General features: G+C 49.1%; 3 pseudogenes; 1 reads left to right on the forward strand and 2 right to left on the reverse strand.

Annotated features, from left to right (window-relative positions):
* Positions 1-679: 679 nt before the first annotated feature.
* On the reverse strand, positions 680-802 carry LOC136662863 (5S ribosomal RNA; annotated as a pseudogene).
* Positions 803-1,135: 333 nt separating this feature from the next.
* Positions 1,136-1,255, reverse strand: LOC136662557 (5S ribosomal RNA; annotated as a pseudogene).
* Positions 1,256-15,668: 14,413 nt separating this feature from the next.
* LOC136662926 (5S ribosomal RNA) lies at positions 15,669-15,788 on the forward strand (annotated as a pseudogene).
* The last annotated feature ends 9,366 nt before the right edge of the window (positions 15,789-25,154 follow it).

Genomic DNA, 25,154 nt, shown 5'->3' on the forward strand with positions numbered 1-25,154 from the left:
CCTTTCTAAGGCCTCCTGGACCTCAGGCACAGCTCAGACCACCTCCTGAACATCCCAAGGGGAAAGTGGGAGAAGGAAGGGGTGTGTGACACTAACCATTAGGCACTACTGCCTTTGGTCGGTTAGCCTTCTCTCATACATCTCTTTCCCTGACAACCATTCTCTTCTCCTCCACACTTCCTCCTCTGCTCCATTCCCTTCTTTGCTTTTGAATCCAGGGAGTGGGAGAAGCAGAAGTGGTGGAAGTAGGCAGAGGGGTGGTGGTGGATGGAACCGTGCAGGCAGAGGGGTGGGTGGGTGGACCAGCTGTGATCGAACACTGGTTTGATTGTGCCTTGATAGTTGGATGATGAAACATCTTCAAGAGGAGGCTGTGGCAGTAGTGTAGCTAGGAGATCTGGGGGCACAAAATATTTAACACGCCCCAGTCCTCAGAAATCCCCTTGGCCATTATAGGTCACCACCCACCCGCAGGCTAGCAACCTGTTACTGGTTGGCAACCTTCAGTCTCGAAAGACTATGGTAGAAGCCTACAGCACCTGGTATTCCCAGGCGGTCTCCCATCCAAGTACTAACCGGGCCTGACCCTGCTTAGCTTCCAAGATCAGACAAGATCGGGAGATAGTGTTCAGTATAGGGAGATGGTTGACAACCTTCAGTCTCGAAAGACTATGGTAGAAGCCTACAGCACCTGGTATTCCCATGCGGTCTCCCATCCAAGTACTAACCAGGCCTGACCCTGCTTAGCTTCCGAGATCAGACAAGATCGGGAGATAGTGTTCAGTATAGGGAGATGGTTGACAACCTTCAGTCTCGAAAGACTATGGTAGAAGCCTACAGCACCTGGTATTCCCAGGCGGTCTCCCATCCAAGTACTAACCGGGCCTGACCCTGCTTAGCTTCCAAGATCAGACAAGATCGGGAGATAGTGTTCAGTATAGGGAGATGGTTGACAACCTTCAGTCTCGAAAGACTATGGTAGAAGCCTACAGCACCTGGTATTCCCAGGCGGTCTCCCATCCAAGTACTAATCGGGCCTGACCCTGCTTAGCTTCCAAGATCAGACAAGATCGGGAGATAGTGTTCAGTATAGGGAGATGGTTGACAACCTTCAGTCTCGAAAGACTATGGTAGAAGCCTACAGTACCTGGTATTCCCAGGCGGTCTCCCATCCAAGTACTAACCAGGCCTGACCCTGCTTAGCTTCCAAGATCAGACGAGATTGGGCATGTGCAGGGTAACAGTTACTGTTACTGTACATTGCAGTGTTGGCACCAGGTTGCTGGATGCTCTGGGACACGGCAGTTCCCAGGGCCCTCCACAGAACCCCCCATTTACCCCCGTGGCTCATTGGGCACTATCACAACCATTGGGACTGAGGTTCAGAGGTCAGCCTGGCCCAGCTTGGTGAGGCCCTGATGTGACCAACCCATAACTCCAGCCCTGTATGTGGATGCCAACCAGACATGACGGATAAGGAGGTCACAAAGAGATGACGCCAGTGGGCAAGGACCATGGGTGGCAGGAGTAGCTGCTGCCAGGCTAGCAGTGTGTATATGTGATGGGGGAGGCGACTGAAAGGAGGGGGACCCACTTTGGGTCTCCTACCAAAGACCCACACAACCCTGGAGCTGGTTTGGTCAGAGTGGAACATGCTACATCAGCTATTTCCAACCAGTGTGCCACCACACATTGGTGTGCCATGAATGGTCCACAGGTGTGCCACCAGCGTTTGGGAGAAGGTCATTTATTAGTAGGGCCATTGGGGAATGTGAGCCCCCAGCTGGCAGCACAGGGTGCCTTGTCAATCATCTAAAACAGGGGTGTCCAAAGTTTTTGGCAGGAGGGCCACCTCATCACTCTGACATTGTGTCAGGGGCCAAATTAATTTACATTTCCAATTTGGATAAATTTACATAAATGAATATATTAAAGATGAACTTATATGAATGAATGAAGGTCTTGCAATAGCTCAAGGCCTATAAAAGGCCTTGCACAAAGCAAGGCTGGCCTTTCCTTTGCTGCTGCTACTGCATCACAGGTGTGAAACAACAAGCAGTGGAGGGAGCCCTCATTCCACAGCTCACTCGAGAGGCCAAACAGTTGCCCTAACGCTGAGAGCATTTGCATTGGGCCAGTGTGGGCTCCAACAAATTTCCAGAGGGCCAGAGGCTTATTGGAGACTAGGGGCTCCCTGAGGGCCGCATTGAGAGGCCTTGAGGACTGCAAGTGGCCCCAGGGCTGGTGTTTGGGCACCCCTGATCTAAAAAAACTGATGGTGTGACTTGACCATTTTAGCACCTTGTCACTAAGCCATGAGATGAAAAAAAGTTGAAAAGCACCCTGCTACATGATAGTTGGAGCTGGCAAAATCTGGGAAGCGATGGGGGAGACCGTAGAGCTGTGCAGATGTTAATTCTGGTTAGTGAGCAGAATGTGGCCAGAATTGGTCAGATCAGTTAAACACGGGTTGTCTGGCACCCCAGGAGTACAGCGCTGGGGTCAGGCAGAGGGCCTTGGGGGGAGCTATGGCCTCCCACCAGTGCTGATGTGTGCAAGCTAATGCTGTCTAACAGTAGAGACATGATGCTTGGTTAAACACAGGCTGCTGGATTCGGGCCAGAGAAACATCTGGCCGCATTAGAATCCGTCCTAAGGAGGAGCGATGCCTCGATCTCGCCACGCAGCTGGTGTGTCCTCCTGTTCCAAGGCCTCACAGGGTCAAGAAGGCTGGAATGTGCTCCCCCAGTCATGTTGGACACGTGCTCCTGGGGGCCAGATGGTGTTTACCTGCCGCCAAAGAAGTCCCTGGAATCCTAAGAGGGACACCTCAGAGGAATCATCACGCCGAGTTGTTCGGCCAGCCAGAAAGGAAAGGCACGAGGGGCTGTTCATCTCCGGTTTTCCCAGTGCAGGTGAAACGGTACACAGAAGGAACCAGAATTCTAGTATACTCCAACCTGAACGTTGTGGCCTGTCATTATAAATGCAAGACAATTAGTTGGTACCACTTCATATTTCTGGAGGGGGGGGCTATATTTTTCAAATGCTCTCCTGTATTAAAAATAAATACACCCTACAACAGTGTTTCTCAAACTGTGGGTCGGGACCCGCTTGGTGGGTCGCAAACCAATTTCAGGTGGGCCCCCATTCATTTCAATATTTCATTTTTCATCTATTAGACTTGATGCTACCATGGGACATGACTGCATTTGGGGAAATGTTACTGACCTGTACTTTTAACAAGCTACTATGTATCATTTAACAATGATAGTCAAAGGGACTTACTCCTGGGTAAGTGTGGGTAGTACTGCAGCCTAGGATTGTTAAAAATGTTCCTGCTTGATGATGTCATTTCCGGTCATGACATCACTTCCGGTGGGTCCAGACAGAATCTCACTCTAAAAAGTGGGTCCCGGTGCTAAATGTGTGAGAACCACTGCCCTACAGGTTAAAAGCTAGCACATTAAGGGGAGAGGGTTTTGCTCATGCCCTCTCCCTGCTGTTCTACTTTTCTACTTGCGAGGATTTTTGGTTTTTTACAAATTTGAGGAAGCAAATCAAAACCGGTGATTCCTCCACCAGCAACGTGATGTGGTAGAGTCCATTCTACCACTTCAGGACTCTACCACTCTATTCCCACCAACTTGTCTATATTGTGAAGATGGATTCCAGAGGGCATTTGAACCAGTTCAGCTGCAATGACAAGACTTTACGTAAAAAGGTTTATGAAGAAAATACAGCCAGATTTAAAAACAAAACACCCAGGAAAATAAAGCATTTATCACAACACTGAAAACTGGGTAGCTGGTGACTGAAGCATGTAGCCTGAGCTGGTTACCACTTTGGAGTTTGCAGGAGGTTGGGCTTGGATATAGTACAGGTTCAAAGCAAACAAAAAGTTTAGATTAGGGTTCAGTTTCCCAAACCAATCTGAAATGCAAGTGGGATCAGATTCAGGTTCGGCTCAACTCCCTGTTTTATAGGACTGGGGACAGTAGTCCCCGGACAGTGTGCCGTGACACCCCAGGGTGCCATGGCACACTCACAGGGTTGCCACACAGCCTCTTCCTCCTGGTTCACTGGGCTGTGATCGCATGAAATCTCATACCATTGCATGAGAATTATGTGCTACGGTGCTGCCGCCACAGGGCACCCCAGGCGTAGGGTGCCATGGACAAAGGGTGTCGTGGCAGCGGTAAGATTGGGAACCACTGGCCTGGGGAGATCATCGGACAATATTCAGGTCGGTGCTACAGTCTAGAGGGCGCCCTTGAGGCACATAGTTCAATCTGTTAGACTTGTAGAATCCCAGATGGCCCATCCATGAAGCCAACTGAAATGCTCAGGGAGCAGATAATTGGGGGCACCCATCTCTGTTCACCTACTTGCCTCCACTGCTCTTCCTACTCTTTCCACTCTCTGGTTTGGAAAAGGAAGAAGGGGACAGTATGGAGGGGAGGAGAGTGCTGAGCAAGAACAGTGGAGGGTGGGAAGAGCAGAGCCTGACACATCCTCAGGGAAGGAGGGCAGCATCTGGCATGCACCTCAGGAAGTTATGGGCCAGCCTTGCCCAGACAGCCAGAGCAGCTGGGTATAATGTCCAGCAGACCAAAGGCTGGAGGAAGCCCTGGTTTGAGACCCCAGAATCATGCAGCAGTAGCAGCAACGGCATTGTTAGGGGGGGTGCAGGCCGTACTGGGTGACACGCATTGGGGGGGGTGATTCCACTACTGACCAAAATTTAAGATCTTGGTATTTTTGAATAACACCATCAAGTAATATATCAATCGATGTGTAATTTCCCACAGAATGCAATGAAACAAACAGTGTTGAAATATCTCTATTCTATCAAAAGTTATAGCGAAAAAACCAGCGGGGCAAGGCGAGGGTACATCATCACTCCCACTACCCAGGGTGTTGCCCCACTCACTGCATGGGAGGAGGCCCATCTTGGGGATGACCCTCTGGCCTCCCACGTGGGTGACTCAAGCCCTAGCGATGCCACTGTAGAGCAGAACTATGAGGGTGTTCAAGTCTTACTCTTCATACACCCTTTGTATACACACAGAATGACATGTGTGTCCAGCTGTGATTTTAAAGTAGTGGGGAGGGTGCTTTAGCTATCAGAAGCTGGTAAACCTGGCTGAGGGGACAAGAATCCCAACCTGTGCAGGTGATGCTATTCAGCCCTTTCCCCTGGCCTTCCACGTTCTCCTAGGATTCCTGGTGAGCTTTACAACAGCTGTAAAAAGGCTGTAAATTACAGAAAGGGAATAAATTAGGCACGCCCCCCCCCTTGACGGACTGTAAAGATCTAAGGCCCCCATGGCAACCTGTGCATGGCTGGGGACTTTTTATGAGACGGGGGGGGGCACCCAGACCAAACCAGCGAGCATTTAAGAAATGAGTCTTTTGTCCAAATGGGGCTGTCCTGTGGGGACGACCAGAGGGTTGGGCATAGAATAGTGCAATCTCAAGTGCCAGATGGGATTCATGGGCACTGTGGCACTGAGGGCAGAGAATGAGATTTGGCATGATTAATACTAAGTGTGAGGCACTCAGGGGGTCTTAATCAGGGAGGCTGGCATTAAGGACCTAATTAGCAGGAAGGGAAATATAGATTTTTTATTTACAAAGTTTCATACTACAATAAATAATACAAAGGAAAGAAATCACACCTTACATTTTCAACCACAGTCACATGACATCAACTGTTTAACTTGAACACAGACACATCACGTTATAGGTGGATTCACCCCATCTAACCACTCCCACCATTTTTCCCACCTGTCTCTACCGGTTCTCACCCTTTCGTAAGCCGCTACACCGTATACTCTGGAGACCACAAAGCGGACCCATCCCTGCGTGTTGGTGAACTTTTTCTCCTTTATTTCTTTGCCCCTTTGGATGCCCAGCGCAAAAAGGATGGGGTTGCCAGCAGAAGGCGTTGTCTGTCAGGTCCCAGCGGTCCTGGAAGTGCCACCATGCAGTTAGTTGGACAGGTGAATTGGAAGAGTGAAGAGCTGCCCTGTAAAGCTGTAGTAAGATCCGGTGATCTGGGCCTGCCTCTTTTAATCAGCTTCCTGTGAGGGCAAGTCATCTTGTTCCATCTAAGAACATAAGAAAAGCCTTGCTGGATCAGACCAAAGGCCCATCTGATTCGGCTTTCTGTACGTCACAGTGGCCCACCAGATGCTTCAGGGAGCACACAAGGCAACAACCTACCTGTATCCCGTTGCCACTCCCTTGCACCTGGCATTCAGAGAGAGGCTTCCTTGAAAACCCAGGGGCTGCATATACCCATCATGGCTTTTGGCCTACGATGGAATTTTCCTCCTTCAATCTGTCCGATCCCCTTTCCAAGGCACCTGGGCCAGGTGCTGCCACATCCTGTGGCAGGGAGTTCCACAGATTCACACTCTGGGTCAAGAAATATTTTCTTTAGTCAGTTCTAACCCTCCACATGCTCAATTGTAGTGGATGTCCCCTGGTTCTGGTGTTGTGCAAGAGAGAACAGCCCTCTACTCACTCTTTCCATCCCCTGCATAATTTTGTACATCTCAGTCATGTGTCCCGTCCCTCCCCCCCAGCACCTTTTTCTAGAATCTAGACCAGAGGTCTCCAAACCGGAAACTGCTGTGTCCCGAAAAAGCCCTCCCTGCCCCTAGTGGCGCTTACCGTTCTGCCGTGGCCCTGCATTTCTTTCAAGCTGATCTGGGCTTGAAAACGGTAAGCACTGCTCATGGGGGGAGGGGTGGCTTTTTCCAAATAAAAAGGCCTATAAAAGGCCTTGCAGAAAGCAAGGCCAGCCTTTCCTTTGCTGCCGCTGCTGCATCACAGACATGAAACAGCAAGCAGTGGAGGGTGCCCTTGACCCACAGCTCACGTGAGAGGGCAGACAGTCACCCTCACACTGAGAGCAGTTGCATTGGGCCAGCACGGGCTCCAGCAAGTCTCCAGAGGGCCAGAGACTCATTGAAGACTGGGAGCTTCCCGTGGGCCGGATTGGGAGTCCCCGAGGGCCACAAGTGGCCCCTGGGCCACCTGATCTAGACTGATGCACTTCTTCCTCAGAACAATTGATTGACCGAAAGGTGCACAGACCAGTCCCAATTGACCATCCTCCAAGAAGCTTGACTGTAGCATCTCCATATCCCTTTAGCACAATCCATCACCTTCTCAGGTACAGTTGACAGGTTGACATGCCTTTTCTACAGTGGCACATGGAACACAGAACGCCCCCCTCCCCACCACCACGGTCCAAACTCCAGGCAGTTTAACCCCTTCTTTCACCAGTGTTCCACTCTTGCCTTTCCTTTTCCAGCAAGCATGCTAGTCAAAATAGCTGTGCTTCCTGATGGGTTGTTTTATTTGCTGCTCTGTCTCCTATTATTGTTATTGTTTGGTGGTGTCATTTTTATTGCCTAACTATTTTAGTAAGCTGCCTTGAGCACTTCCATCTGGAAGGGGGAAGATGGGATTTCAAAAAGAAAAATGGAAATAAATAAATGAAACCATACCAATCAGGAAGCTCTTTCAGAGGCATAGTGAGCAATTTTCTATTGCTTCCAGTGCAGAGATATGACACAATTACTGTCAAAGCCCCTCTATCTCTCCACTCTCATATCCCACAATGCTCCTAGCCCAGGATCTTCACTCCTCTACCGCCAACCTCCCTCAGCTGTCTGAAGGTCTCCTGCAGACTCTGCCCTTCCCAGACTAAACCTGCCTGGAGCTTTGTCCCACATCACCTTCATGTTGCCTCATCTCTTAGGGCCCAATCCTATCCAATTTTCCAGTGCCGGTGCAGCCATGCCAATGGGGCATGCACTGCGTCCTGTGGTGGGGAGGCAGTCAGGAAGACCTCCTCAAGGTATGGAAACATTTGTTCCCTTATCTTGAGGCTGCATTGCACTGGTGCTGGAAAGTTGGATAGGATTGGGCCCTTACTCTCCTCAAATCCTACTGCAGCGCACTGGGACCCACTTTTTGAAATGACACTCTGTCGGGACCCACCTCACTGTGTGCAGCCGTTAAGTCGTGTCTGACTCTTCTTGACCCCATGGACCGCAGCACGCCAGGCCCCCCTGCCTTCCACTCACTTCCAGAGTTTGTCCAAATTAATGTTCATTGTTTTGGTGACCCTGTCTAACCATCTCATCTCATTCACTTAACTGTATGAGACTTAAAAAAAATTATTTAGAATGAAATATTTTTATTTATTTACAAGGAATATTTTATTTGTTCGCATGCAAAAAAAAAAATTGATATATTTCTCATTATAAGGCAGGCCTAATGAATTGCCACAAGGTTCACCTGCCCCTAGGACCTGTCATTGATGGATTTGGAAAAAAAACACACATGTCTGATCTCGGAAGCTAAGCAGGGTCAGGCCTGGTTAGTACTTGGATGGGAGACCGCCTGGGAATACCAGGTGCTGTAGGCTTATACCATAGTCTTTCGAGACTGAAGGTTGCCAACCACACCAGAAAAAAGACACTCCAACATTGATCTCTCTATAGTTACATGAGCATGCAAACTGCAGGAGCTGAGCTCTTTATTTTTTTATCACATTTTTATACCACAGCTGCTCCCCTTCTTTTGTCCTCATAACAACCCTGTCAGGTAGGTGAGACTGAGAGAAAATGACTGGCCCAAGGTCACCCAGGAAACTTCATGGCTGAGGGGGGATTCAAACCTGGATCTTCCAGGTCCAAGTCCACTGCCCAAATCACTACACCGCCCTGACTCTCTTTGCAGGGCAATTAGCGGCTATCTGGTTTTTGAATAGCCTCAGGGCTTGAGATAATGAGTGATCTTTCCATCCCCGGTGTTTTCATTGGAGGTTCTGTGGGGCTCACCAGAAATCAGGTCTTGACCCACCAAGTGGATCCCAACCCATGGCTTGAGAAACACTGACCTACCGTAACCTAAATATGTAGTTACTGAAATAACTGTGCACCCTTTTCCAGCTAATTCCTGCCTCCACTCCCCCACCCCCCACACACGTTTTTTTGTCTCCTTTGTGTCAATATCCAGATTGTGAGCCCTTTTGGGACACCAATCTGTCCTCTCACCTCTTGGAAGGCCCCGCAGGCATCGATGATGCAGTAACCCTCTATGATGCAATAACCCCTATTCCTGCAAATAATAGCTTGGACTCTCCCCCCCCCCCCAAAAGGGAATCCTGTGGATGAAAACATCCTGTTTGCTTTAGCAGAACAAGATAAGACTCAGTGTCATCGACTCTTTCCGGGTGGATACCAAACCAGCAGCCGTAGGCATAACAGACGCCCGTTATTGACTTGTCTTGAATGAATTACCAGCAAAAGTAGCATCACGGTCTGTACGTTATCTTTTTCCGGCCAAGCAGATGTGGCAATCAGAGAATGAAGTGTGACACCTGAGTGGGTGCGTAGGTAGTCATAATTTAAGCCTTTTCAGCCCAACGTTGCGTATACGCAACAGGGATTAAATGGGTACACCTGTGAGCTGGGCAAAAATTGGTTAATTAAGTAAGGTCCTAGGGTGATGCAAACCTTTGTGAAGCCTCTGCTTATTGCAGCTATTTTCAGCCAGCGTACCACGGCACACTGCTCTGTGCGGCGAATGGTCCGCAGGTGTGCCACGGGGGTTTGGGGGAGGGTCGTTTATTAGTAGGGTCATTGAGGGATATGAGCCCCCCACCCAAACCCGCACCAGCAGCACGGTGTGCCTTGTCAATTGTCCAGAAACCAGTGGTGTGCCCTGGCAATGTGAGCTCCTTGTCCGTGTGCCGCGAGATGAAGACGGTTGACAATCGCGGCCTTGTTGAGAAGCAAGCTCAGTTCTGTGCTAGCTTGAAACTCGGGGCTGAATCAGCGTTGCGCTCTGCAGTTTTGGGGACCGACTGCTCCTCCAGTGTCCGAGCACGGGGGGGGGTACAACAGAGGGTCCAACCAATCTGGCCCCGCAAGGGGGGCTGTATCCACAGCGCTGATGTCAAGCTTGAGCTGCCAAAAAAACCTCATTCACTGAAAGGCTTGTGGCAGCCATTGTTTTTGTGGCCACAATGAGATCAGTGACAGCATCCCATCAGGAGGTCTGCCTCCTTCTGTAGCTAAGTGGTATGCAGAGAGGAGGGGAGGGAAAAAGAAAGAGATTTATCCCAGGGTCGGAAGGGTGGTGAGTTTCCCTGGGCCCACAGCTATAAATATTTCAAGCAAGGAGCCGATCTCTTGGCACCTGACCAGAGGCGCCTTTATGCAGAAACGGAGGCGGAGGAGGCTGGCTCCTGCCTGCTCTTCAAAACCATTCGAGTTGATTGTTTGAGCCACAGAAGTCCATCAGCGCGTCATTCAGAACCATAAACCCCAGCACTGAGTTCCATTAAATATGAAGTTTACTTTGCATTGACAAGGAAGGGTGGAGGGGGAAGAAAGGCAGAGTGCGGACGCCCAGATTGGCACGTTTGTTCAGCTCACAAGCCGGGGAGACAACAACGGCCCTTCTGGGAATGCAGTGACAAGGAAACAAAATGGCATGTCCGCGCACACGGCGTACACCGCTCTGAGTTTCAGATCCTCAGAGGGCACCGGATACAACCCTGACAAATAACTACTTGAACATTACGTCCAGCACGCAGGTACAATGCAAGCTAGACCCAAGGATGGAGCAGGCCCCTTGCTCCAGGGAGCAAGCCCCATCGAGGGAGCAAGCCCCATCGAGGGTAGCCAGTGGGTTCACAGGAGACGGACGACTGTGCCGTGGGTAGAGGTGGGAGAAGATGGTGATAATGAAATCAGAAGACAGAACACGGCTTTCTGGACTTCCCATTTTGTAAACAAACAAAAAACCCTGAGAACTGCAAAAAGAAAACCATTTAATTTGGTTTTATTTACTATAAGGGGCATTTGAAAACAGTGTTCTTTAGTTTGTTCAGCAGTAAGCCCATTGTGTTCCGTAAAACTTAGGCCATTATAGTCAGTGAGGCTACTCCCATGTAAGCATGGATAGGATTGCAACCTTAGCCCGTAATCCTTACTCACCAAAAACAAACACATCTATTAATTAATTGGGGGGGAGGGGAGCATAAGTAATAGCTATGGATGGATCTGCTGACACTATACTGCCGATATCACCTACCTAGTAGACATTTAAAGCTATAATAATTTATAATTTTAATATAAATTTTGAATAAAAACACATGACACCGCTTTCTGCACTTCTAACTTTTGGAAAACATCAAAATCATGGCACACTTTCAACCAGTGTGCCATGGCACATTGGTGAGCCGTGAGTGGTCCAAAGGTGTACCATAGGAATTTGGGGGAAGGTTATTTATTAGTAGAGCCAATGGGGAATGTGAGCCTCCCACTGGCAGCATGGTGTACCTTATCAATTGTCAAAAACCTGGTAGTGTGCCTTGACCATTTTAGTGCCTTGTCAGTGTGCAGTGAGATGAAAAAGTTTGAAAATTGCTGCTCAAGCCATAGGTTGGGGTGTTTGAAAACGGTTTTTGTTTTTTGCAGATTTAATTATTTGAAAGGCAGAAAGTGATGTTGTGTCATTTTATTTCAAGTTCTCATTTTTATTAATTTTAAACACTTTAAAAGTGTTCTAGGTAGGTATCGGTGATAAATGCAGCAAATGCAGCCACAGTATTATTTCTAACTGAAAAAAGTAATCTATTTTAATTTCTGAAAAATATCTTACACAGCAAAATGTGGTGTTTTGGGTCTTTATTCGATATTTTAAACACAAAATAATGGTGTTTTAATGTGTCTTTAACAACAACAAAAAATCCAACTCTAGCCATAAGGCATTCATAAGCCTTGTGGAGAAAGTGGAGTGGATAGGGTTGCCAGGTTGGACACGTCCACGATTTCTGAGATGGGTCCTGATGTCCCAAGGTTGCCAACTCTTGGAAAATGGAGGTGGAGGCATCAGAGCTTAGTAATAAAGGGGTGGAGCCCATTCATGTTCTGAGATTGGCCTGCCATGATCCTGGAGAGCCCCAAAGGAACAGCTTGCTTGGATGAGGGCCAGAGCAGGAAGGAAGTCTTAAATACCTGCAGACCCAGATGGCCCCTCCCAGGTCACTCCTTGCCTACACAGCAGAGAGATTTATAGGGGCAGTGCTCCCACCTGAAGCCTTTCACTCCTTCGTCTCTGCATTGCATCCTTCCCAACGTCTTGTGGACACTGAAGTGCAGTTGTAGGGGAGCGCAATGGGAATTCCCTTCTGGGAATGGGAGGGTCTGGTTTCTCAAGGGGCTCCGGCTCAGTGATCACTGAATCCAGGTCAGGGGGATCTTCTGGTTGGCAGATCTAGGACCAAGGTTTGAGCCTGGTGCTGCGTGCTGGGTCGGGGACTACTTTTTCTGACCTGATCTCTCCCCATACCTCAGGCTTGGTTACTCTTCAGAGCGAGGGTCTCGACACCAGTTGCTGTGTGAATGGAGCTTTGTACTGCCCTGTTTTGGTCTCTGTGTCATCATGGTAAGCTTTATTTTAGCGATGCACTGGAGATTCAAGTGTGAACCTGACTGTGCCCTCAAACCCCCTCAAACCCCCACCCCAAACACACTACTGGGTGCAATGGACCAATACTCCAGTTCAGCCCAGGATCTGTTCGTCTGTGTTCCTTTGTCTTCAAAATGTGATGGAAAACTCCTCTTCCTCCTCCTCCCCCTTCTTCCTTTGATTATCTCAAATGGACTGGCAGGTGAGCAAGCCTTCAAATGCATTTTCCAATCCATGTTGCAACTTGTTCACTGTTCAGGGGGATATAAGAAACATCCCTACCTGGCAGCCTCCCAGTTATTCATACATTTTCATGTCGATCCGGCTGCTAGCCCAGTGCTCTCCAGTCTTTGTTGTTTTTTGCCTTTGCAGTGCAAAACCACCGAGAGAACTTTCCTATCACCTGTAGCCTCTTTTGGAAGCAAAAAAAAAAAAGAAGCCTCACCCAGCAAGATCAGAGATCTGAATTTATTGTTGCTGGTTCTTTTCAAATGTTTATGCCATCTACAAACCTAGCAATACTGCAAAAATGACAATAAGGACACAGGTCCTACTTCGAGCTGATAGTCAAAGACAGAGGTGGGCCAAGTAAGGCTCAGGGCCAGGACCTTCTCATGAGAGCAGTGGCATAACTAGAGGGGGTGCAAAGCACTAAGTTTTGCAGGTGCCTGAACGTAGCGTGCAAACAGCCCTTCGCCCTCCCCTTCGGAGTCATTCCGGGAAGGGGGGAGCAAAACGGAGGCATGGCGGCAGCAGCATCTGGTTTAGATGCCTTTAAAAGAGGAATGGACAGATTTCTGGAGGGACAGTCCATCACAGGTTACAAGCCATGATGGGTATATGCAACCAGGGCCTAGGAGAGGGGGTGTAATGGAAGATCAGAAGGTCATCAGGTGGATGATGTGGTGTTGACAGCGATTCCATGTTTTGACAGCTGGTTGACAGCTCTGGGAAGGGCAGGCCTGGCTCCACAGCTGTAATCAATCAAGGCCAATGGGACTCTGATGGGCACCTGAGCTTCATTTGACCTTGATGAGACTTTGAATGGCCGTGGACTGAAGGGATGGCTCACCTGAGCCTAATTTGGAGCTAATGAGGTAGCTCACAGCTGAGCTGCATTTGGATCATGAGACATCCAAGGATAAAAGGCAGCTTTGGGAGGAGACAGAGCTACCCTGACCCTGACCCAGGACCAAGAGCGGGACGCTGACCCAGCCGGAAGCTGGACCCTGACCCAGAGCCAGGAGCAGGACGCTGACCAGAGGGAGGACCCTGACCCAGAGCCAGAAGCGAGACGCTGACCCAGAGGAAGCCGGACGCTGGCCCAGAGGGAAACCCCGGACGGACCCACACTGGGAGAAGGGGACTGCCAGAACTCTGCTGGAGGACACAGAAGAGAGGACTGTCAGGACCCTGCTGGAGGAGACACTCTGCTGGAGAGAACACTACTGGAGAGGAGGAACTCTACTGCAGAAGATTGGACTGGGAATACTGGACTGGGAAGACTGGACTGTGCTTTGGAGACCGGATTGGACTTGGACTGGAGGCGTCAGACCTTCACCCACAGAGTTAAGTGGAGTTTTGGGGAGGGAAAGCCTCTGGACAAGAGGACTTGCAGGGAGTGTCTGTGTTTGTAGCAATAAATTCTTGTTATTTGCTATAGATAAGGAGTTCTGTGTTCATTCCATTGCACACTGCAGCTGTTGTTCATGGAAAAGGAGGGTGTTAATTAGCCAAAAAGCGGGCATTAGAAGGGAGTTGGGATATTTGGACGGGAAAAATTGTTGTAGTCGGCAGGAGTCGAAAATTGGGACAGGACAGGGGGTAAAGGGGGTAATTTGTACCCGGGCCCAGGGTCAAGAAGGGGGCCCAGGAGCCAAAAGAGGGGGCCCAGACATTTCCTGGGATCTGACATTCTCCAATCTCACTGCCCACGTAGGATGCTGGGGGCAATACTGTGGGCACATGGCCACGACTACTGCCATACACACCAGGCCCAGGATTGCATACATTCCTTAACAGTGGCACATCTGGGAGGAAACTGACCTGCTACAGAAGGTCTTTGGTTTGTGAACCTGGACTTCAAAGACTATTCCAGATAGTGCCACTTTCCCCCTGCCTGTTTTGCCCCCATTGCCACCCTCCCCATTTTGTTTCACCCCTCCCTCTTTGGGAAGGGGCCCAAAAGAAACTCTGTACCCCCTGATAGAATCCCTCTCCGAGGCCCTGTATGCAGCCTCTTGGCTTCTGAAGCAGGCGACTTCAGGATGCCAGCTGCAAGGTTGTTGGCAACAGGATGCAGGTCTCTTGTCTTGTGTGCTCCGGAGGTACCTGGTGGGCCACTGTGAGATCCAGGAAGATGGACCAGATGGGCCTTTGGGGGGGCTCTTCTTATGTTCTTAAAAATGTCCTAACTCCTATTAGTCTTTCATTTCAAGGTATGCCCATTTTCAGTTTCCCATGGCCTTTCTGAAAAGGACAAATGACAAATGCACGTGTGCCCCCCCCTTCAGCACACAAAATAGAGGGGGGGATCAGTTGCAAGCCAGCTAAATGGCAACCTAAAGAGCGGATCTCCTAGTGGGGGAATTAACAGATGCTCAATATTTCCCGCTGGTATGGGATGTGGCTGGCTAGGTGGCACGCTGCTGAGCGGGAATAATGAATAACTCAGTCACTGAATGTTCCAGGCAAAGACTTCAAAACCCATGTGGACCATTAGGAAAATATAATGAGTTTCCGGCTCCACCCGGAACCCTGCAAAACCATTGGAGGCCTCATTCCACAGCACTTGTGTCAGCCAGTGAGCCAGGCAGGCTGGCTTCATCCCCAGCACCCTAAGGCTACAACTTGCTGGGCTCCTGTCTCCAGGGAACTGATCTCCCAGCTCCTCTCCTTAACCCAGATGCCCCTTTCACTCCCCCGAGCTATGCTGGAAGCAAAGCCAAAGGATTGCAAACTGTCTTGTAAATCAGTTGCGTGCATTGTAAAGCCTACGCATGTCTACTCAGAAGTAAATTCCACTTTGTTCAATGAGTTTACTCTCAGGAAAGTGTGTATAGGATTGCCGCTGAAAGCCATAATCCTATCCACACTTAATCTGGGAGTAAGCCTCATTGACTACAGTGGGGTTTATTTCTGATATGGTTTCCTTATGAATGATTTGCAGCAACTGTTACCCTGCACATGCCTGATCTTGTCTGATCTCGAAAGCTAAGCAGGGTCAGGCCTGGTTAGTGCTTGGATGGGAGACCACCTGGGAATACCAGGTGCTGTAGGCTTATACCATAGTTTTTCCATGCCCGATCTCCTCTGATCTTGGAAGCTAAGCAGGGTCAGGCCTGGTTAGTACTTGGATGGGAGACCACCTGGGAATACCAGGTGCTGTAGGCTTATACCATAGTTTTTCCATGCCCGATCTCCTCTGATCTCGGAAGCTAAGCAGGGTCAGGCCTGGTTAGTGCTTGGATGGGAGACCACCTGGGAATACCAGGTGCTGTAGGCTTATACCATAGTTTTTCCATGCCCGATCTCGTCTGATCTCGGAAGCTAAGCAGGGTCAGGCCTGGTTAGTACTTGGATGGGAGACCGCCTGGAAATACCAGGTGCTATAGGCTTATACCATAGTCTTTTGAGACTGAAGGTTGCCAACCATGAATGATTTGGCTGTAAGCGGTTCCATTAAAAAAAATTGTACAGTCAGTTCTCGTTACCTAACACTAGTGTCAGGTTCCCAGAAACACTTGCAGATATCGAATTCACAAACAACGAACAACTGATCCTATGGGATCAATGGGGTTAGGTGCACAGGGTACTGTAGCGGGGAAAGGGTACCTTACCTGTCACCAGAAGAATCCAGCAGAGACCCTCAAGAAGCCAGCGGAGTGCAGTAGAAAGTATTGGAAGGTCCCTGAATGTTGCAGAGACCTTTTGGAGACTGCAGAGACCTTCGGAATGGTACCAGCAACCAGCGCAGGCCCCTTTACAATGGCTGGTGGAATTTTAAAGGCCACTTTAAAGGGGTCTGCGCTGGTCGCGGGCACCGTTCTGAAGGTCCCCGCAGCCTCCAGAAGGTCTCTGCATCGCGGATAAGAAGAACAGAGGCATGGAGGAGAGGCAGAGAGCAATTCTGCCTCTGGTGGATCTGCACATTCACTGATAGCATGTTTGCATATAAAGAGAACTGACTGTATGTATACCACTAAGCACGGAATTTAGGGAGAAACGAGTGTCATCAAGCAGGTGGGCTTCAGCTCCATCTTCCCTTGGTTTCGTGGTGATATGCTTGAAACTGAAGGGAAGCCATTGACTGATACGTGGCCAGTTTCACCTGGGGCATCTTCCTTCTGATGTGGCCAACTGCCAAACCAGAACTGCTTCACAGGCAGCCAAAGATACCCATCAAGAGTCGCAGTGGGACTCCAGGAGTGAGCCTGGCCTACTCAAGAGGAGTCATTGTGGCTACTTGTGAGGAGGGAGATTTCTTGTTTTCCCCACCCCTCCCTGGTTGCCAAGGGCAATCGGGAAGCAGGAAAGGTGAGGTCTAGCGCACAGGTGTGGGACTGGGAGGTATAAAAGGAGCAGCATTAATGCACTGATGAGGAGACAGGAGGGATGGAGTAGTAGGGGGGGGAATGTGCAACTGTGGTGCTTTTGGGGGAAACTGAGGCACTATGGAGGGAGAGGCTTATGCAGGGTGCAGGAAGTCCTGCATTTGTCCTTCTGGTCCTGTGGTTAAAGGCGGAACCCTCCCCCTTTTCTTGGCTGGATGGAGACTTCTTAAGAGAGCTCTTTGTGAGACAGGGACCCAGTGCCACGTGTACATGGGGAATAAAAAATGGGAGGGTGAACTCAGTAGCAAGCCTTGGGGCTGGTCCAACCTTGCTGGTTAGTACATGATGTTCAGGTGCACAGATCTCCTTGCAGGGAGGGGGAAACCAAACTGGAGCAATCCAGGAGCACAGTGCAAATAAATGCATGGTTTTAAAGGTGACTGTACACAGCCTGAAGCAGGAAAGGGGAGAGTTCAAACAAGAACCTTCAGGCCTGGCTGCAGCTGCCAGTATCCCAGGCTGGTGTATGGCTGCTGCAGCCTGCTAAGGTTGGCTTTACTCCAAGTGCAAGGCAGGGCCAGATCAAGCCACGCTGAGGTCCAAACTACAGTATGTCAAGCCTAAGAAGCCCCATCCGGCATCACACGAAACAAAGCGTATTATTCCAACAGGAAAAGTTGGAGACAACAGATATATTAAACCTTTATATTTGCTGGGTTTTGTGTGAAATTGTGTTTGTATTGAGAGGCCACTTGTCGAGTGAGGCCCTATGCGAAAGTGTCCTTCACGGGTGTGTAAATCCCAGCCCTGGTTCGACAGGGCAGGCAGAATGTGGCTACTCCACGATGGCTGTGTTTGCTCCATGGCTCCAGCATTGCTCCAAGCATCCAACAGGGATGATACACACTCCTTGGGGCTGCAGAGTTAGGTAGGCCCACCTTGTCCGTGAGTTTGGGATACATGGATTTGACCCAATGCAGGTCAGGAGGGTCTCACTGCATCTCCCGGACGTGACCGAAAGAGTCATCTGGTCACATCAGGTGGGAGACATTCTGAAGCCTCTCCACACCTCAGAAGATCTCCACACCTCAGAACACCACCAGACACAACCAGAAGACACTGGTCAGGGGTGTCCTCTGAGACCGATTCCATTATCCATGGGTTTTGGTATCAGTGGTGGGGTGATTCTGGAAAAGCATCCCCTGCAGATACCAAGGGCCAACTGTATCAGTAACGCCTCTAGGAGCCAAGGCCCTGTTGCTTATGTTCAAGCCTAGAGGAACAGAGTTGTGGTGTGTCTTTAAGTTGCGGCCTCCATTCTGGTTGTTCCTGGGATTCTGTTCACTGGCTTGAACAGGGACTGCTCTTTTGTGCCAGCAGGCTTGCTAGTATGAAATGACGCAGAGGGGACATGAGACTGACAAAGAGCGCACCATTTCAAGGTGAGGGTATGCTGAGTGGTCCCCTGCCGCCACCCAAACGTGCCACGGGAATCCAGGGCTCCCCTCTCCCACCTGAGACAGCCGCAGTAAATCTGGGGTCTTTGCAGGAGATGTGGAAGAGTACATTGGAGGATCATTTTCAAAGTGAACTCCAGTAAAAAGGGCACCATCTCTATAAATCTGTCAGCAGCCACTTCCTGGAAATCCAGAATCGGCTTCTATTCTCTCCCCCCCCCTCCCCAGTTCTCTTTGGAACTTCAGCTGCCACAACAGCAGCCAAAAGTCATCTTTAACACAGGCAGCTCATGCCCCAAGATATTTCTGTGTAGTTCAACTGCAAATCAAGCACCAAAAAGCCAGTAGCTCTCTCCTGCAGGTGCCCCAAGCTCTCTCCTTATTGACTTTGGCTTGGATACTCTGACTGATTTGACTGACTTACCTGGAATCTGACCTCGGACTGTGACTCAGCTTATTGACTCTGGACTTTGGCTTGGATACTTGGACGGACTTTGTGACTAACGGACCTACTGGACTGTTGACTTACGCCTCTGCCTTGTGAACTGACCTTCTGGCTAATTGATTATCTGGCTCACTGACAGGCTGGGAAGCTGAGGTGTGCTGCTGTACGTGGAAGGACTGCTGCCTTAGGAACTGGGTCCCTGCAGTTTAAACAGGCAAGCTACCCTGGTGGTGGAGTCTAGCAGTACTGCAATAGAGAATTGGGACCATTGTTGGGGAACGAAAGGGGAGCTAATTAGCTTAGAGTGGGCATAAGTTCCCTAAGTGAGGCTTGGAGTGGGAATCCTTCAGAACACCCTCCCCGAGCATGTCACCTGGTGTGATCTGCAACGCCACTGCTCTGGAGTCCTTTACACTCCCAAACTGAGTCTAGGGGAGCTCTGCCAATGCACGCATGGAATCTGGGGGAGCCCCAGAGTGCCAGCGCATGCCCAGAGCGGTGTAGCTCTGAGCAGGTGGTGACCACTGATGGAGCTCCTGATGGAGTCTCAGGGAGCCCCAAGCTTCCTAGGAGCACAGTTTGAGTAACGCTGTTGTAGTTTAAGAGGGGGTAGAGCAGAAGGAGAAGTGGAGGAGAGGAGAATGCTGGGCTAGAGTATCAGTGGCCGCTGGTCATCAAGATGACTATTAGGGTTCAGAGGCCACCTTCATGCCCTGCTTGTGGGCTTTCCAGGCTCACCTGTTGGGTCACTGTAAGAGAGAGGATGATGAACTAGATGGGCCTTTGGCTTGATCCAGCAGAATCTTTGCAGGTTCTTTGCTTAAGATGGGGCATGTAATGTCCTTTTCTCATCAGGCTTAGCCAATGCTCAGGAGCACAGACCTTTCCTCCCTGCTGACTTCCATCCAATTGCGTTGTTTTTTTTTTAGAAACAGAAAATGTGCAGCTGTTGTTCAGGGCCCAGACATCTGTCTCCAAGGCAGCACAGCTGTTGTTAGGTTCTTGCAGGGAGTCCACATGCCCTCCCTCCTGTTGGTGCTCTTTGCTTGCAAGGAAGCAACATTTTCAAAGGGTTGCTGGGAAAATGCAATTCCCCCCACCCCATGAGTGAAGCCAACTGAAATTGTTGCATCAGGGCAGCAGATTGAGGAGGGGTCACTTTTCTCTGTCTACTTTCTTTCCTCCACTGCTCCTCCCACTTCCACTCCCTGGATTAGAAAAGGAAGAGGATGAAGAGGAAGAGGGGAGGGGAGTGCTAAGTGAAGACATTGGCAAGTGGGAGGACCAGAAGCTGGCCCATCATTGGGTAAGGAGGGGCAGCATTTAACATGCCACCTCAGACACCAGGAGGGTTTGGGCCAGCCTCACCCCCCCACACACACACCATGCTCGACTTTCTGTTATCATTGGCTCTGTAGATATGACTCCTAAGAAGTGGATTGATATTTATTGAAAACACTTAAACCCCACCCTTTCTTCACCAAGAATGGTCCCCAAAGTGGATCACAAGAAACTCTTTTTTTTTTTTTGTATTATTGATAATTTATTTTAAAAGGTGCTTAAGAAATAAAAATACTAATTGTTGTTATTTGAAGTAGTATTGACTGATTGATCTTCCTGTCAGGCTACAATAAAATGATTAGGGCAATTTACAATACAATAAACACAGACCAACCAGGACAAGATGCAATCAAGCCCTAATAATATTTGGCACTCCATTTTTTTTAGAAAGATAAAATTGTTAATTGACTGATATAAGAGCTTTCTCCAAGGCACCCAGGGCACATAGTTGGTGTCTTAAATGAATTTTGTTCTCTGCAGTACATTAATGGTGCTCTCAAGTCAAAAGTGGGTTTTCTCAGCATGTATTAGGGAAACCAGCGCATTAGTCTACTGTCAAAGGACTTTCAGGAGTATCATCAGGGTTGTCTTTGCCCAGACTATACCTGTTCTGTTCTGGCCTGGTAATGGTGGTCCATGTCTCGGTGACATCATGATTAGACTACTGCAATGTGTTCTACCTGGGGCAACCCTTGAAGACATTCTGAAGCTACAGTTGGTACAGAATGTGGCGGCCCATGTGATCATGGGAGTGTGATGATTCAACTCTGTTGGACCGTTTCTCTAACAGCTACATTGGCTGCTGGTTCATTTTGGGTCAAATTCAAGGTGCTGGTTGTATCTTTTAAGGCCCTTAATTACTTGGGGCCAGAAGATCTGAAGTACCACCTTCTCCTGTATAGACCCGCTTGTCCCTAAGATCCTTAGTCTGGGGCCCTTCTTTGTGTGCCCTTCAATGGTGAGAGAAAGGGCCTTCTTGGTGGTGGCCCCCAAATGTGGGATTTTCTTCTGGGAGAATTACTATTAGCCTCCTCTCTGCCTTGGACATCTCCTGATGGAGCTTGAAAACTCTTTTTTTTATATTTTGCATGGCTTTTTGTGATGGGTATGGTGGGGGGGGGATTTTTGCTACCCAGATCTGCCAAATTTTTTACTGTCTGTTCTATGTTTTTATGGTTTTGGCTGCTGTTTTTAGGTTTATTGATGCTACTATGCTTTTAATATGTGTAGTAGTAGTAGTAGTAGTAGCAGTAACTTTATTGTCATTGTGCTACAGCACAACAAAATTTGTGCACCTTTGAGATACAAGCATAAATATATACTACAATTCCAGCAATCACACTCTACACACTCACCCACACGTTCTATACAACGTGTATCATAATATAAAAGCAGTATAACAGACCATAATGCCCAGGAGCATGGTAACAACTATATCGCCTTATTCAACGTAATTATGGCTATGGGATAAAAACTGTTCAGGAATCGTGTGGTGCTGCTCTAATAGTTCTGTATTGTCTACCCGAAGGCAACAGTTCAAAGAACTTATGAGCTGGATGGAAGGGTACTTATGAGCTGGATGGAAGGGAAGCATAGTCTCAGAATACTATGTGACTTCTGCAGAAAGCAAGATGTATAGATGTCCTCCAAAACTGGTAGATGAAGGTTGATGATGTGCTGCGCAATCTTAATAATTCTCTGCAGAGCTTTTTTGTCTCCTGCAGAGCAATTTCTGTACCACACCAAGATATCATAAGTTAGGACACTCTCAATGGTGCAACGATAGTAAGACACAAGAGACACAAGCAGCCTATGACAAATTTAACCTTCCAAGCTTCCTCAGAAAATAGAACCGCTTTTATGCCTTTTTTTATCAACATGCTGGTGTTAATAGTCCATGAGTGGTCCTCTGTGATGTAAATACCTAGGAATTTGAAACTAGCAACCCTCTCCAACTCCTCGCCATTTATGTAAAATGGCGTGTGTACATCCTTCTTTTTCCGGAAGGTCTGGTCTTCCACCCACCTTGGATCCTTGTCAGTTTGCATACAGGAGTAATAGGACGACTGATGATGCCATCTCTATTGTTTTACATACAGTCCTGCATCATTTGGAACAACGGGGTACATATGTACGGCTGTTATTTGTGGATTATAGTTCTGCTTTTAACACCATTCTACCTAGCAGGCTGTTTTTTAGAATGACTAGTTTTGGGCATACAGTAAGACATTTGTGGATAAAGGACTTTTTGACAAATAGGCCACAGTCAGTTAGGATGGACGCTTATCATTCTTCCACTCTGATATTAAATACAGGAGCTCCCCAAGGCTGTGTGCTGAGCCCCTTCCTCTATTCCCTGCGTACGCATGATTGTACCCCATCACATAACACCAATGGAATTATAAAATTATTTTAATATGTGATTTTTATTATGTATGCCCATCCATCTTAAAAATCACCTTGGGCACCAGATTTTGTTACCTGGGAAAAGGTGGTATATACGTTTGCAAAGAAATAAATAGAACCCCGTGCTCTTACAATTTGACTTACACAGCGAAGTTGTGGCACAAATCTCGAGAGCTATAATGCTTCCTTTGATTTTGGTCTTCTGCTCTTGATATGATGGCTGGTGGTGCCAATAAGTAAAATACAATATTCCTCACAGAAGGAAGGTCATCCCTTCCCTGCCAACCCCACTGGTATTTGTGTGGCAAGCAGTGATGTCAGTGGCAAGTCAAGGACTGGGATGGGACAGCTAAGTTACTGCCAGGTGCCCATACTGGTCTTCCTTGCAGGGCCAGTTCAAGACTTCCTGAGACCAGGGACTTGCAGTGGAGTGGGGAGGCAGGTGAGGCAGTGCCTCCCCACCGGGGCCCATCAAAACGCACCACTGCTGCCATCGGTTGTGTGTGCTGAAGCATTAATGGTGCTCTCAAATCAAAAGTGGGTTTTCTCAGCATGCATTAGGGAAGCCAGCGCATTACAGGGATGCCCAAACCCCACCCTGGGGGCCACTTGTAGCCCTCGGGGACTCCCAATTTGGCCCTCAGGGCAGCAGCACCAGTGGCAGCACTTGTCGAAGGGCCTGGTGGGGAGGCACTACCTCACCTGCCTCCCCACCCACCGCACGACCCTGCCTGAGACAGCATGCCTTACCTGGGGATGTGCCAGCCTCTCATTCTCTCACTTCCTCAACTGAAAAAGGAAGCTGGGTGGGCAGAAGAGGGAGACCCCCTTGCACACATTCTCATCTGCCCCACTGTCTTTTCCAGTTCAGGGAACGGGAGCAGTAGAGGTCTGTGGGTACCCTCCACCCGTCTGTCACCAGAGGCGGCCAGCTCAGTTGGCATCATGGCCAGCCTGCTGCTCAATAGGGCCCAGGTAGATGCAGCAGAGGAGCCACACATACGCACCATGCATTCTGAACATGCAGCAGCACCCAAAACGGTGCCTCCTCCAAGCTCCACAGCCTGGCCCCACGGCGCAAGCACGTTGGCGAGGCAGCACAAGCAGGTATGCTAAGTGAAAATGATGCTTCTGACTTTTATTTAGTTTTTTAATTCCAGTGTTACTCAAAACGGACTCTGACAACTGGGCAGGATGCCTGGCTTTTGTCAAAAGAAAATAATAATAATTGGCAATTTGTCCAGAGGTTTGAAAAAAAAACCACCACAGCAGTCTAGTAATTCTTCTTTCTGTTCCGTTGGCAGCCACACATCTGTGTCAACTTGGGCTCATTAAAAACATGAATTTGTAAGGACTGTGCTTTCCGTGACTCCCAGAAGCCGTGGTCACCGTGATGGCTCTAAGCAGGGATGGGTTTGCATGGGAGACCACCTGGGCATGCCCGATCTCACCTGATCTTGGAAGCTAAGCAGGGTCAGGCCTGGTTAGTACTTGGATGGGAGACCGCCTGGGAAGACCGAGTGCTGTAGGCTTATACCATAGTCTTTCGAGACTGAAGGTTGCCAACCATCTCCCTATATTGAACACTATTTCCTGATCTTGTCTGATCTCGGAAGCTAAGCAAGGTCAGGCCTGGTTAGTACTTGGATGGGAGACCACTTGAGAATACCGGGTGCTGTAGGCTGATACCATAGTCTTTCGAGACTGAAGGTTGCCAACCATCACAGGATATAAATAGGGTATAAATGTTATTACATTTATTTATTTATTTTTCATATCTTTATGCCTCCCTTCCTCCAAGGAGCTCAGGATGGTGCACATGGTTCCTTCCTTCCTTTTGGCCTTACGACAAACCCGTGAGGTAGGTGAGGCTGAGAAAGAGTGACTGGCCCAAGCTCACCCAGGAAGCTTCATGGCTAAGTGGGGATTTGAACCTGGATCTTCCAGGTCTGAGTCCAACTCCCAAACTCCTACACCATCTTGGCTACTACTACTACCAACTATTCGGGTTGCCAGTTTAGCAGAAAAGCCTTCTCTGTTGTCTTCTGCAAAAGTGAGCTGCTAATGTCCGGGAAAGAAGCATTAAGCAGGTCAGGACCCTGCATATGCACCCTGGAACACTTCCCAGAATCCTCTGCAAAGCTCAGGGCTCACCTTGCATGAGTGGACAGGCTGTTGCCAGGTGGTGGTGGCGTTTTTTGAAGGGCCCTGGGGGGGAGGCACTGCCTCACCCGCCTCCCTACCAACTGCATGTCCCAGATCTCAGGTGTCAGGAAGTCTTGACCTGGCCCTGCAAGGAAGAGCAGTATGGTGACCTGGCTGTCGCTTACCTGTGCCCTCTGTCATCATCCAGAGGGACCCGGGTTCAAACTCAGCTAGAGCAGAGGAAAAAATTCCTGCCTGTAACCCTAGAGAGGTGCTGCCAAATTGTGCCGAAACTACTGA

The sequence above is a fragment of the Tiliqua scincoides genome, chromosome 11, assembly GCF_035046505.1.
Source record: "Tiliqua scincoides isolate rTilSci1 chromosome 11, rTilSci1.hap2, whole genome shotgun sequence".
NCBI lineage: Eukaryota > Metazoa > Chordata > Lepidosauria > Squamata > Scincidae > Tiliqua > Tiliqua scincoides.